General features: G+C 42.2%; 2 long non-coding RNA genes across 2 annotated transcripts; both read left to right on the top strand.

The window, feature by feature from the left end:
- Positions 1–263: 263 nt before the first annotated feature.
- Positions 264–3,344, top strand: LOC121108545. Its single transcript, XR_005843093.1, has 3 exons — positions 264–535; positions 1,147–1,300; positions 2,563–3,344. It is a non-coding gene; the product is annotated as an uncharacterized LOC121108545 (long non-coding RNA).
- Positions 3,345–3,471: 127 nt separating this feature from the next.
- Positions 3,472–8,542, top strand: LOC101749092. Its single transcript, XR_213760.5, has 3 exons — positions 3,472–3,563; positions 6,538–6,660; positions 6,990–8,542. It is a non-coding gene; the product is annotated as an uncharacterized LOC101749092 (long non-coding RNA).
- The last annotated feature ends 3,219 nt before the right edge of the window (positions 8,543–11,761 follow it).

The raw sequence follows: 11,761 nt of genomic DNA, 5'->3' as shown, positions 1-11,761 counted from the left end.
CAGCAGGAGCTGTGCAGCTGGAACTAAGCTACTGTGAATAATTTTGTTAAAGAACACTGTCAACAGTATTTATACTGTGTCCAAATTGCGCTAAGTTTTTTACACACTATTAAGAAGATAAGATCACATACCTATGGTGGTGTTTGGCAACTTGCTCAGAGCCAAGATGTCTGGCAGCTCTGCTGTGCTTGGTGCTTTTAACTGATGGGTGCTATGCAATGCAGCCTTGTGCATCACAATTGAGTGCAGCGTTACCTGCTGAGCTCCCCAGCAGCGCACCTCCTGGCCCTACCTGGCAGAGAGTGGCATGGAATACAACCTAAAGAAGGAAGAATGTGGCTCTAAATTAATCATCTACCAAACAATATTTTGAATGTAAAGACATATGAAGAGTCTCCTTCTCTACAAATCCTCATTCGGTGGAGGCACGGTGGAAAGAGTTACACACATCTGTGCCACATGCAGACTTTGGCTTGGCGTGACTGTGGTTGTGTTCCACTCAGGCAATCCACTCTGTGAGTGGAGAAATTTGCAGGTGAGTTTGTGAATGCAGAGGAACACAGGGAGTTAGCCCCACTTCACAGAAACAACTGCATGAAAATGTGCATGTATAGGAATATAAACTCTCACAAGATGCATTTGTAAACAGCGCATACAGAATCATATGTAAGGTCAGGAATACATGCTTAGTTTAGTTTAATAACATTTCATACTTGGAAATTTTGCAAATTTTAAAAATGTACAGTATTTCTCACTTCTACACTTTCTTTTCAACCGGTTTTTATTTTCTATGGATATTCCTGATTTTATTTTACACTAAAAAAAAATTGAGTTGGGGTCAAGACGATGCTTTAATCTCACCAGAATTTCATTTTTAGCACATTCAAAACTATATAGACTGTTTCTCTCCACCACAAAACATCTGAGGAAACTGGACCAAGTGCCACTCTGTAAGCATATGACTTCAAAGAACATTTGTTGTCTACCAGCCAAGCTCTGGGATGAATCTACAGGACTGACACTAGGAATATCTAAAAACTGTATCCTCCACACATAGCGTTAGCCTAGTTTTCATAAGAAAACAGGGTTTCTGATACCAGAACTGTCTGCTCTACCTTCTACTAATAATGCTTCAACCACTGACAGGTTCACAGAAGAACAGATTTGTAGAGGTTGGAGGCATCTCACTGGAGATCATGAAATCCAACCCCCTGCTGAAGCAGGTTCCATAGAGCAGATCACACAGGAGGGCATCCAGGCAGGTTTTGACTGTCTCCGGAGAAGAAGGCTGATGGAGAGGGTGAGGCTTCTACTATCAGCTCATTTTTCCAGCGTGTGTGTGGGGAGGGGGGATGGGAATTAGGAAAAAAAAAGGAAGCAGGCAGGCGGAGTTAAGGGACACACGCAGCAATCCCTTAAGGGGTGCTAGATAAGTGAGACTGGAGACTTCATCAACCAAAAAAAAGGGTGGAGCGGAGCTCTGCACAGGCTCAGCATAACTCGTCCCTGGGAGACCGTCCACCAGAGGCTGGCCCGCGTCTCCTTGGCGGTTTGGTTTGCAGCTGTCTGAAGGACGGGCACTGCAAACCACGAGTACTGGTAGACGGGCGGCACAGCAGGTCCTGTAGCGATCGAAGGTCTTTAACCAGCAGAGCCGTCGCAGCTAGTGACCTTCCCCGTCTGTTTTCCCAGCATCTGCTGATGCTAGCCGCTGCCCACAGGTGGCAGTGAGCCTTCACTGTTCGCGAGAGATAAACCAACATTTCCTCTGAGCTGTGGCGTTAGTGGGCAACTGCGTGACAGCCCGGTTCCTCCTGCAGCTCTGTTTGAGGAGCTCAGATTCGGCTTTCTGGGAACTGCGTTCATAGAGGGCTGGCTGTACTTCCCAGCCCCGTCTGCAAATGCTGTAATATAATCTGTATGACCGGGAAGAATGTGTAGGCTGGTCAAAATGAGCGAGATGTACTGAAGAATTAACTCAAAGCTGCAATGGCAAGCTGTTCAAAAAGCTGTGCTTCAAAAGGAATATACTGCAGACGCAGCGGTCACTCTATTGTCTATAACTGTCAGAACATATCCCCAGGAGGAAAAGACAGAAAAGGAGGGGGAAAAAGTACAGCAACTGTGCACACTGGTGGAGATCGGATCTTTTGCAGCACTTCAGAGCAGCAAACATTACTGTCGGGAAACAAGGCTCTTTTTCCTAAGGATAAAATCACAGTTGTTTACATTTAAGTACTTCTCTCTCCCATGTCCTTTATCACAGCAAAGCTATTTAGGTTTCCTATGAAACGGTGATATATATTTCTGATGTTCCAAAATACACACCGAGTGCAAACTTTTAAACCTGCATAGATAAACAGATCAGATTAGAGTACTCTCTCAACAAAAGCAGTGGTGTTGAGTGGGAAAACAGACCGTAAGTAGCACTTAGCCAACCCATCAATTGAAGGTGCTGTATAAAGTCAGGGTAAATTTCTGCCTCTTTATTTTTTTTACAGAATTAATAATTACACAAATGATGAAGGGTGTTTTTCTTAATTATTTTTTTTTCCTCTTCAGGAACTACAGCAAACTTCAAAGCGAAGAGTAACCTCAACAAACTGAAAAAACAAACAAATGTAACTTTTCTCAAACAGATCCCTGCCCAAATGTGGATTAACTGTGTGAGCTTTTTTTTCTCTGAGACAGCTGGGAACATCTGCTGAATAACCAGAGCTCTTTTGCATATGGTGCCACCTGCATCTTGATATGCAACAACAAGCCAAATTTTGCCATCCTGTATGCTTTTGCATCTCCACTGAACCCACGGGGGCTGCATGCATGTAACTGAGAGTTTAATCCCAGTGAATCTCTGTTGTGTTGCCCAGTGTCTAAATTTGATGAATTTCAGTGGAGACACAGGGCATAACTGAGATCAGTCTTGAGCTGTAGATCAGTGAGTACCTTTAACGGAAAATTCTTTTACCAGTCTGGTGCCCTGAAGGAAGCTTCCCCTAAAAAATGGTATTTCTGACAAATAGAGGACTTTGCTAGTAAATAAATCCAGCTTAATGGGATGACCCCACTCTGGATGTCTGAGGCAGGTGGGAGGCTGACCTCTAGAGTTGGTGCTGCAGGTACTGAAGATGAGCTCCACTGTGTTGTATTCCACCTACCCCATGGACACAGAAGAGACGCTTTGCTTTCTCTCAGGCTACCTAGGTAGAAATACAAGACAGATAATATCTGTGCCTTCAGAAAAAGCATATCTCTAAAAAAAGCCCACATTTTACCTTAGAGATTGTTTGTAACTCTGACTGAGATGCCTCAAAGGAAATATCAAATAGAAATTTGTATTTTATATGCAGCTGAAATAAAAGAAACTCCTGAATGCTTTGTTATTTTATATGCCTTCTGCCTTTCATAGCCTTTGGGGCGGAGTCATTTTCACATGGTCTGCATACAGCAATTTTATGCAGAAAAAATATTCACATACAAAGCAAAGCCAGAATCATCTGGCACATAGCTCACAGGGACAGATGGTGCCACCTGCATTCTCGGGCAAGAATAGTCCCAGCCAGGTTTGTAGACAATGACCTATTTAAATGAGAGAAAGGAAGGGAAGGGAAGGGAAGGGAAGGGAAGGGAAGGGAAGGGAAGGGAAGGGAAGGGAAGGGAAGGGAAGGGAAGGGAAGGGAAGGGAAGGGAAGGGAAGGGAAGGGAAGGGAAGGGAAGGGAAGGGAAGGGAAGGGAAGGGAAGGGAAGGGAAGGGAAGGGAAGGGAAGGGAAGGGAAGGGAAGGGAAGGGAAGGGAAGGGAAGGGAAGGGAAGGGAAGGGAAGGGAAGGGAAGGGAAGGGAAGGGAAGGGAAGGGAAGGGAAGGGAAGGGAAGGGAAGGGAAGGGAAGGGAAGGGAAGGGAAGGGAAGGATCAACAATTGACTTTTTTGTAAAGGTTTGCTTCTCAGCAAAGAAAATGTAGTAAAATGAGAAAAATACTTTCCTGTAGCAAGACTGAATGAGGAAACTATGAAAGAGAACAGAATAGTGAAGAGAGCGTGACCATAAAAAGAAGTGAGAAATCAGAGCTGGTTAACCCATCTGTAGTGTTATTCAACTCCTTTGTGCTATGAGGACTCATGGGATGTAGAAACACTGGACCACAGACTGAATGAGCAAAAACTCTCAGGATCTGCGGTGCATGACAGAATCCAACTTATAGGTTCTCCATCTTTCTGGGTCACACAATATTTACTTAGTACCATCTTGGATGTCTTTGAGCTGGCCAGATAGATAGAATTTTTTCCACTGGCTTCCAATATCAGGTATTCAACACAGATGCAGGAAGAAGTTAGGTATGTCCCTAAGGAAAAAATAAAATCAGACAGGAGGATAATTGGTAGTCTTTGGCCAAAAGATTTAGGAAAGAAGCAGCCGTTTAAGAAATCATGATCAGAAGCCGCCACCATAACTAGAAGAAAGGGCATGTTTTGATGACTATTATAAATGGATGTCAAGCTTATTTATGCAGTTGTACAGTTCTGAAGGTCATTCTCTTCAAAAGTGGAGTTGTAATCTTGCATAATTTGGTTTCTTTGTGCAATATCAATATCTGCTAGTCATGTTTGTATGTTTATGATTGTTATAATGATGTATTACGATGTTATTATCATGTTATTATGATGTTATTGCCCTGTGGAGAAGGACTTGGGTGTGCTGGTGGATGAAAAACTGAAAATGAGTCACTAATATGTGCTTGCAGACCAGAGAGCCAGTCATATACTGGGCTGCCTAAAAGTAAGTGTAATCAGAAGGTGGTAGGAGGTGATTTTTCACTCTCATGAGACACCACCTGGAATACTGCATTCAGCTCTGGGGCCCTAGTATAAGACGCACACAGAGCTGTTGGAGAGGGTCCAGAGGACCATGTCAATGCTAAGAGGGATGGAGCACTCCTCCCACAAAGAATAGCTAATGGGTTTGTTCCAGCTGGAGAAGAGAAGGCTATGGGGAGACCTCCTTGTGGCCCTCCAATACTGAAAGGTAAAGATGTGGGAAGACTCTTTATCACGGGGTGTAATGATAGGACAGGAGCTTTACGCTAAAAGATGGTAGATTTACACTATGTGCTAAGAAAAAAATAGATTAAGTACTAGGAAGAAATTCTCTACTGTGAAAGTGGTGAGGCACTGGAAGAGTCTTCCCAGAGAAACTATGGATGTCTCATCCCAGAAGGTGTTCAAGGCCAGGATGGTTGGGGCGCTGGGCAGCCTAATCTGCTGCCTGATGATGGCAACTCTGCCAACGGCCGTGGATTGTAACTGGATGGGCTTTAAGGTCTCTACTACGATCCTATGGTTCTGGTTGTGCAACTTGAAGAACCAATTAGTTCAGAAGATCAGGACATCACTGTGCCAAATTCTAGGTCAGAGTTTCTTGCTAAGTATAATGTAAACTACAGCAGATGTATAACATTAAGATAGAAGTGATAGCAATCACTGACATGATAGGCCAGCACTTGGGCAAGATTTTGTGGATAAAAGTGTTGAGATTTGAAGAATGACACATTCTTCATTTTTTAATATTGGCAGGATGTAACTCCCAGTTATGAGAGACAGCATGAAAAGGAGAGCAAAAACATCTGAAAATCTAAAAAGTGGGCAATGGGTTTTAGCAGCAGAGCAGAGAACTGATATATGAGAGAGGAAAAACCGGTTTGCAGGGGCTGTGAGGGGCTCTGAAAATAAAATCAAGAATTTTATGTTTAACCTTGCGGATCAAGTGGACACAGTGGAAGCAGATAGGATGGTGGTGATTTAGTGAAGACTGTGGGCTGGAAAAAGGGATTTTGCAGGAAGATTCTGAATAGAATAACAACATAGGTATCATACGCATATGAAACTGATTTCATTTACCAGGTGCTGGAAGTCAGTATATTTTATTTCTTTCAAAAAACACAAAATGTTCTCATTGTTCACCTTTCAGAACAATTTATACAGATGTCTGTAAGCTCACCCACAGCCCGACTTACAAGTATTGCATCTTCACTCTCAGGAGTTTAAGTGCAGAAGCCAAAAGAGAGGAGGTTTAGTAACGTCCTTAGTAACGTACATCGTCAGAAATGTTTTTGGGGGTGGGTTGTGAGGAGGAGAACAACATAACATTTTTGAATAGTTGATAGTGCATTACTTGTCCTGTTTAGCATGGAGATCAACCTTGCTGGCATTTTGCATGGCTAATGTAATTGCATACAAAATGCAAAGCATGTACCAGTCTACAGAGCCAGGACAGTCTTGATCTATGAAAGCGAAACAGGTGTTTTTCCTCAGCAAGCAGTGTGCTTGGCGGAAGGCTTAAGCTAAATGCCCTTGCTGTGTGTGCCACCCAATCTCCCTGGAAAGGATTGCTAATGAGAGCCTGGAGAGGGAAGCGTGCAGAAAGACCAGCCGGAGGCATGATCAGCACCAAGCAAGCAGTGGTTGCACTGTGCTGCAAGACCTGCCAAGGAGAAATAGAGTTCTATGTGGCAGATTGTACAATTTAATTTATTTATTCACAGGCTATGGTGTGAGCACCATAAAGTCTGGCTTGTTAAGAAAGGATATGGCAGAGCAGAAGGGAGAGGACTGCCTGATCATAGTGGCCTTCTCCTGAAGTGTGCACTCTGGGTAACATGGTATAGGTAAGAGGGGGAGGTGGGAGCCTGGATTTTGCCTGGATCTTTGAAAACACAGATATGTAGCCACAGAGGCAATGCAAGGAGAGAACTGTTTCTGACTGTTCGGGAGGGCTCCTTGCAGAAGAGATTTCATTGTGGGGAGTCATTAAAACTTTGGTTGAGGGTTCATCTCTGGAAAAGCACCTACCTCAGCAAGAATACTGTAGTGAGAAAATTGTTCATAAAACCTTGCATTCTGTCTTCCGTTCTGTGTTTGGGATTTTAAAAGTGTTGGTGGCACTAGTTTAGATTCTGATGATAATTCAAAAAACAAGTTTTCTGAAATTTTCCAGATGCTAACTCCAAAGACATGGTACAGGTGCTTCCACCACATGTCTCTGGACATCTCAAGTCCCTGTTGAGCATGCACCATCCCCGCTGCACCTTATGGGAGACATCCGTGAAGTGTGTTTGAAAAAAAAAAACTGCTAGCAAGATCATCATGAGTACATGTAATTTCAGGAATTAAATGGACCAGGCAAGGCTATGAAAGCACTTCAGTCCAGATCCTCATGTTACTGTCTGTGTACTTGGGTTGATTACTCAAGAGTTTCAATAAAATCATGTTCAATACTAACGAGGTTGGCTGCTGATGATTAGGAGCAGATCTGCCCAAGTGAACTTGTGCAACATTTCTTTCAGAAATGGTGAAGCAAAGCTGATGCTACTATTATAATCTCTGGATAAGCACTCTTCCCCATCCTGTTTGTATTTTCAGACAAAGGAGGAGAGCACTGATGAGGCTGAAGTGCCAGGTTGTGTGTCATTTTTAATAATCTTTTAAATATTACATTTATGTCATTATACTTTTACATAAGATATAAAAGGTAGATTCTTTTAACAAATTGCAGTAAAGAATAACACCAGTCCTAACAGGAGAACTTGGGCATGGGTAACTCCTGTTGACTGTGGGAAACAACAGAAAAGCCCAGTCAGTGTAATGCTGTTATTTCTGTAACTGTTTCAGTCTGATTTCAGAAGGGCCACCCTGTGCAGGTATTTCAGAGAACTATCTTTTCTTCCATTTGCATTATTCACATGGGGATGACAGCACTTGAAAAGGAGTAGAAATCGGTTTTTTTGCAGTGATTTTACTGGCAGCAATGAACCAGTGAAAAGGGGAAGTCCCCCAGCAGAAGGGATGAGCATGACACTCCCTGCAAAAGCAACTTGTTTCCTGATACAGAAGGCACAGGTTTCCACCAGTATGTCAGATATCAATCTTGCTGTACAGAAGTTCTGCCGTGTTTACTATACAGTGTCACCGCTAAACTGTAACTGGACTGAACTACAAAGGATGCATCTTAAACTGGTTTGTAGGACATAATTTGTTCCCCCACTCTTACTGCTCAGGTGTCTCTAAATACTGACTCAGTGTTGTACCACACTTCAAATGTACAACTTCAGTTGTCTCTTGTAACTTGTTTATAAACATTAAACAGAAAACCAGTTCTAAAAATGGTAGAGATAACATCTTAATGATGTTGGCGGCTGCTTACTCAGGTACAAATGTCCCACTTTCCTCAAGTTAGATCTCGGTGACCTTCAGAAATGTTTTCAGATGATGGCTGATGAAACACAAAAGAATAGAGACATACGTGCATTTCCTGTGCATTTCCCCTGCCTGTGCAGTTACAGAGATAAAGGCCAGACCTGTGAGGGAGCATGAGAGGTGCGGCCAAGGCATGGTCTGCAGCAGCAGAACAGCCATGACATTTCTTTCTTCTGTCTTTAAAGTCTCCAATAAAAATGAAAAAAAAAAAAAAAATCAACCTGCACGTTGGCAGGAAAACTTAACAGTGTTTCCTGGGTCACTGTTTTGGAAACAAGCAGAGGGTCTGGGAACACTTTTGCCAATATGACTGCAGTGCAGAACAGAATCTACGCCACTGAGAGAATAGAAATCTCCTGCAGTCTTTTTGTGTTCTCAAGATGAGTATGAATCAAGTGGAGATGGGTTCATATGGGATATAATGGGGAATGCTGATAAAGATCTTTTAGGCCTGGTATCTTATCTAATTGTCAGTTATTATTTTAGGACAAAAAGCCATGTACAATATGGGGAATATGTGTCTGCACTGAAAATATTTTAAATTTTTATGGCACAGTTTTATTTTATCCATCACTGTTACCTGAGGAAGGGCAGTGAGTGAAGGCCTTTCTCACCATTTATTCCATATAGCCTGTCAGTGAAAAGCAAAAAAGGAGGAATCTGGGCTGAAATTCACATATTAATGAAATATTCATACAGGATTGCCAGTTATTTTACACAAGAAGGAGATACGGCTTTTTTTGCAGTTACAACTACAAAATATAAATGTTCTGAAGTAGAATCAGTCCCAGAAACAACTTTGATAAATTCCAGAAGCCCTCTAGCACTCTGATAAGAGGATGAACGTCCTGCAAAAGTGCAATGTATTAGAAAATGAGAAAAGCTCAAATTGTGTATTGGCTGCAGGATGATGGCCCAATATGGACACAAACTCTGCATTTGAGATGCTCCTGGAGAGTACTGCCCAAAGGTGCAGATTCATTAAAACCCAGGAAAAGAGGCAATATCCAGAAAGAACCCATCTATCACTAGACAGTAACTGATTTGGGTCTCCCCCACCCTAAGAACAAAACACAGCACATTTGCTCGCTTTACACTGTTCCATCCTTCCTGCCACCACAGCCTTGTGGAGGAGGTTTGCAGAGGCTGCAGCTCTCCATCTGGATCATGAGAGCCTCATTCCAGCCCACAGCATGCCCACACCCATCCCTCCCCTGAGTGCAGGAGTGTTCCCTGTTCTCCCGGTGACTGGCCGAAGGTAAGTGGAAGCCTTATATCTTTGCATGCCAAGTGCCTAATACCCCATGCTAGATGAGACCTATTTTTTAGGTAGTTCAAAGGCCTGGAACGTGTCCCCAAACACAGTCAGCTGCATCACTCTAATCTCTCAGATTCGTAGGAAATCTGGGATCTCTCCACCACACCATATCAGGACAACAAAAAATATTTTCATAGACTTGGAAACATTTGTAAGGCTAAAATAATAGCAACATTTTGGGGTGTGTCACAGACTATTCAATGCTCACTATAATTCTTTTCCATCGTCAAAATATGTTACCTCCAGTAAGTCTCAGAATGCCTCTTTCAACAAAATAAAAATGATTCTAATGGCAGTATTTGCATCCTTAGCTGTATCTTTGCTGACTCTATATGAAGCAAGTGGTTAAGACTGATAGCAGCAATGTGCTGCTAAGTGGGTGGGACATAAGGATTGTTTTCTTCAGCTTTAAACATCACATTGTAAAACATCACTGAATTTTACTTTTATTAACGGATGCACTTTATCAAAAGAGTCAGAGGATGAAAAGTAAAGGCAACATCACTGCACTACCTCCTGCAAACTTCTAAGATGCCTTTGTCTCCTGCCTTTTTACAAATGGACACATCTCCTGGGTGACATCAGATATAAGATGTAGTCCACTGCTTTCAAATATAATAGTTAAATGAAAACTTAGAAGTGCTGGAGAATAAATCCGTCATTAATATAAATGGCAAAACTCACACTGGTAACAGTGCCAGAGAATTTGGCAAATAGAAAGGCTAGCTGGGACGTTGCTGTATTTCTTATTCAAAGACTTGACTAATTCAAATAAATATCTTTCTTGGAAAAGGAAATGGAAATGGAAATGGAAATGGAAAAGGAAAAGGAAAAGGAAAAGGAAAAGGAAAAGGAAAAGAGCCTAGTCAAAAAAAAGCACTTGTAAAAGGCCAAGTTTCCTATTTTAACAGAACACATGAAGGAAGAATTTGTATGATATGGAACATGCAGTGTGTTCTTGCAAGGAAAGATGATACACGTTATGCCAGCTTACTGAAGAATTACTTGGCAGATGGAGAAGAAACAGCAAAACCCATAAGACCCAGCTCAAACTTTGGATGATCTCGCAGCTAATTGCACTGCAGCTGTCCAGCAGCGGGCCTTGGAACATGTTGAGCCACTTCTTCACACCGCCAGAAACATTAATTTCTTAGCCATGCTTGGAAGTTTGGATATTTGTAGCAATTCTTGAAACTAAGAGCAGGCCAGAATTCCCCCATATTCTCTCATTTCTTCCCAATTCACTTGACAACCAGACAACACAGTGCAGCTGGACAATATTTAAATACCTCTTTCTTATGCCATTTGTACATTTTCTCTGACATACTCTCCTGCCACCCCTGACACATCAAATGGAAAGTAGGATTCAGCTAACAGAACTGAGAAAACTTTCTCTTTCTTGTAATTTTTTTTCTTTCTGTGTTCATAAGTGTGATGGAGCAAGACCTGCTGTCCCACTTGCCTCCTTCCTGTCAAAGACACAGCAACCAGAGATAGCTCAGGGATGATTCTGCATTAGCTCAAGTCTACACAGTGTTGTTTTGATGATGTTGAAAATAGACCGACCAGACCAGACCTCTCTGCCATTTGCACAGTCTGGGCAGAGATACAAGCTGGTCTGCTTGAGTGGTCAGTACCAGTGCGGGCTAACAGAAAGCTCCTGCTTCAGTTATATGATCAGCAAATTTCACTCACACCTTTGGCAGATGTGTGAGCAGTAGGCCACCGACCAATGTTTTGCAGTCTGTATTCAGAGACATGGTATTGCGTTAACTTTGTCACTAACGTGGCTTCACACTGCGTGCTTTACTTGTGCTTGAGTTGGGACTGAGAATGCTACCCACAACACTGACCAAACTATCCAACACAGCCACCTGCACTGCAATGGGACTACTGAAATTTCTGTTCTTTTCTTCCATCCCATTCAGTTCTGAATAGTTTCTATCATGCTTCTGAGCATTAGCAGATAATGGATACCTTTCCAAGGAGTGTACTTTTTCAGCATCAATGTCTTTAATATGTTAAATTCTATATATTAATCTTAAATTAATATGTTAAATAGCCCCGATCAAGCATCATTTTCCAAAAACTCTCTGTTTACTTTCCTTGTACTCTGTGTCACTAATCACAAAAACCAAGTGTTTAGAAGAGGAGTAAGATATGTAAGAGGTGTAGATAATGTATGAATGTCCAAA

This window comes from Gallus gallus, chromosome Z (assembly GCF_016699485.2).
Source record: "Gallus gallus isolate bGalGal1 chromosome Z, bGalGal1.mat.broiler.GRCg7b, whole genome shotgun sequence".
In the NCBI taxonomy this organism is placed as follows: domain Eukaryota; kingdom Metazoa; phylum Chordata; class Aves; order Galliformes; family Phasianidae; genus Gallus; species Gallus gallus.
The sequence above is the reverse complement of the archived record's forward strand: the minus strand, read 5'-3'. Positions and strand labels throughout refer to the sequence as shown.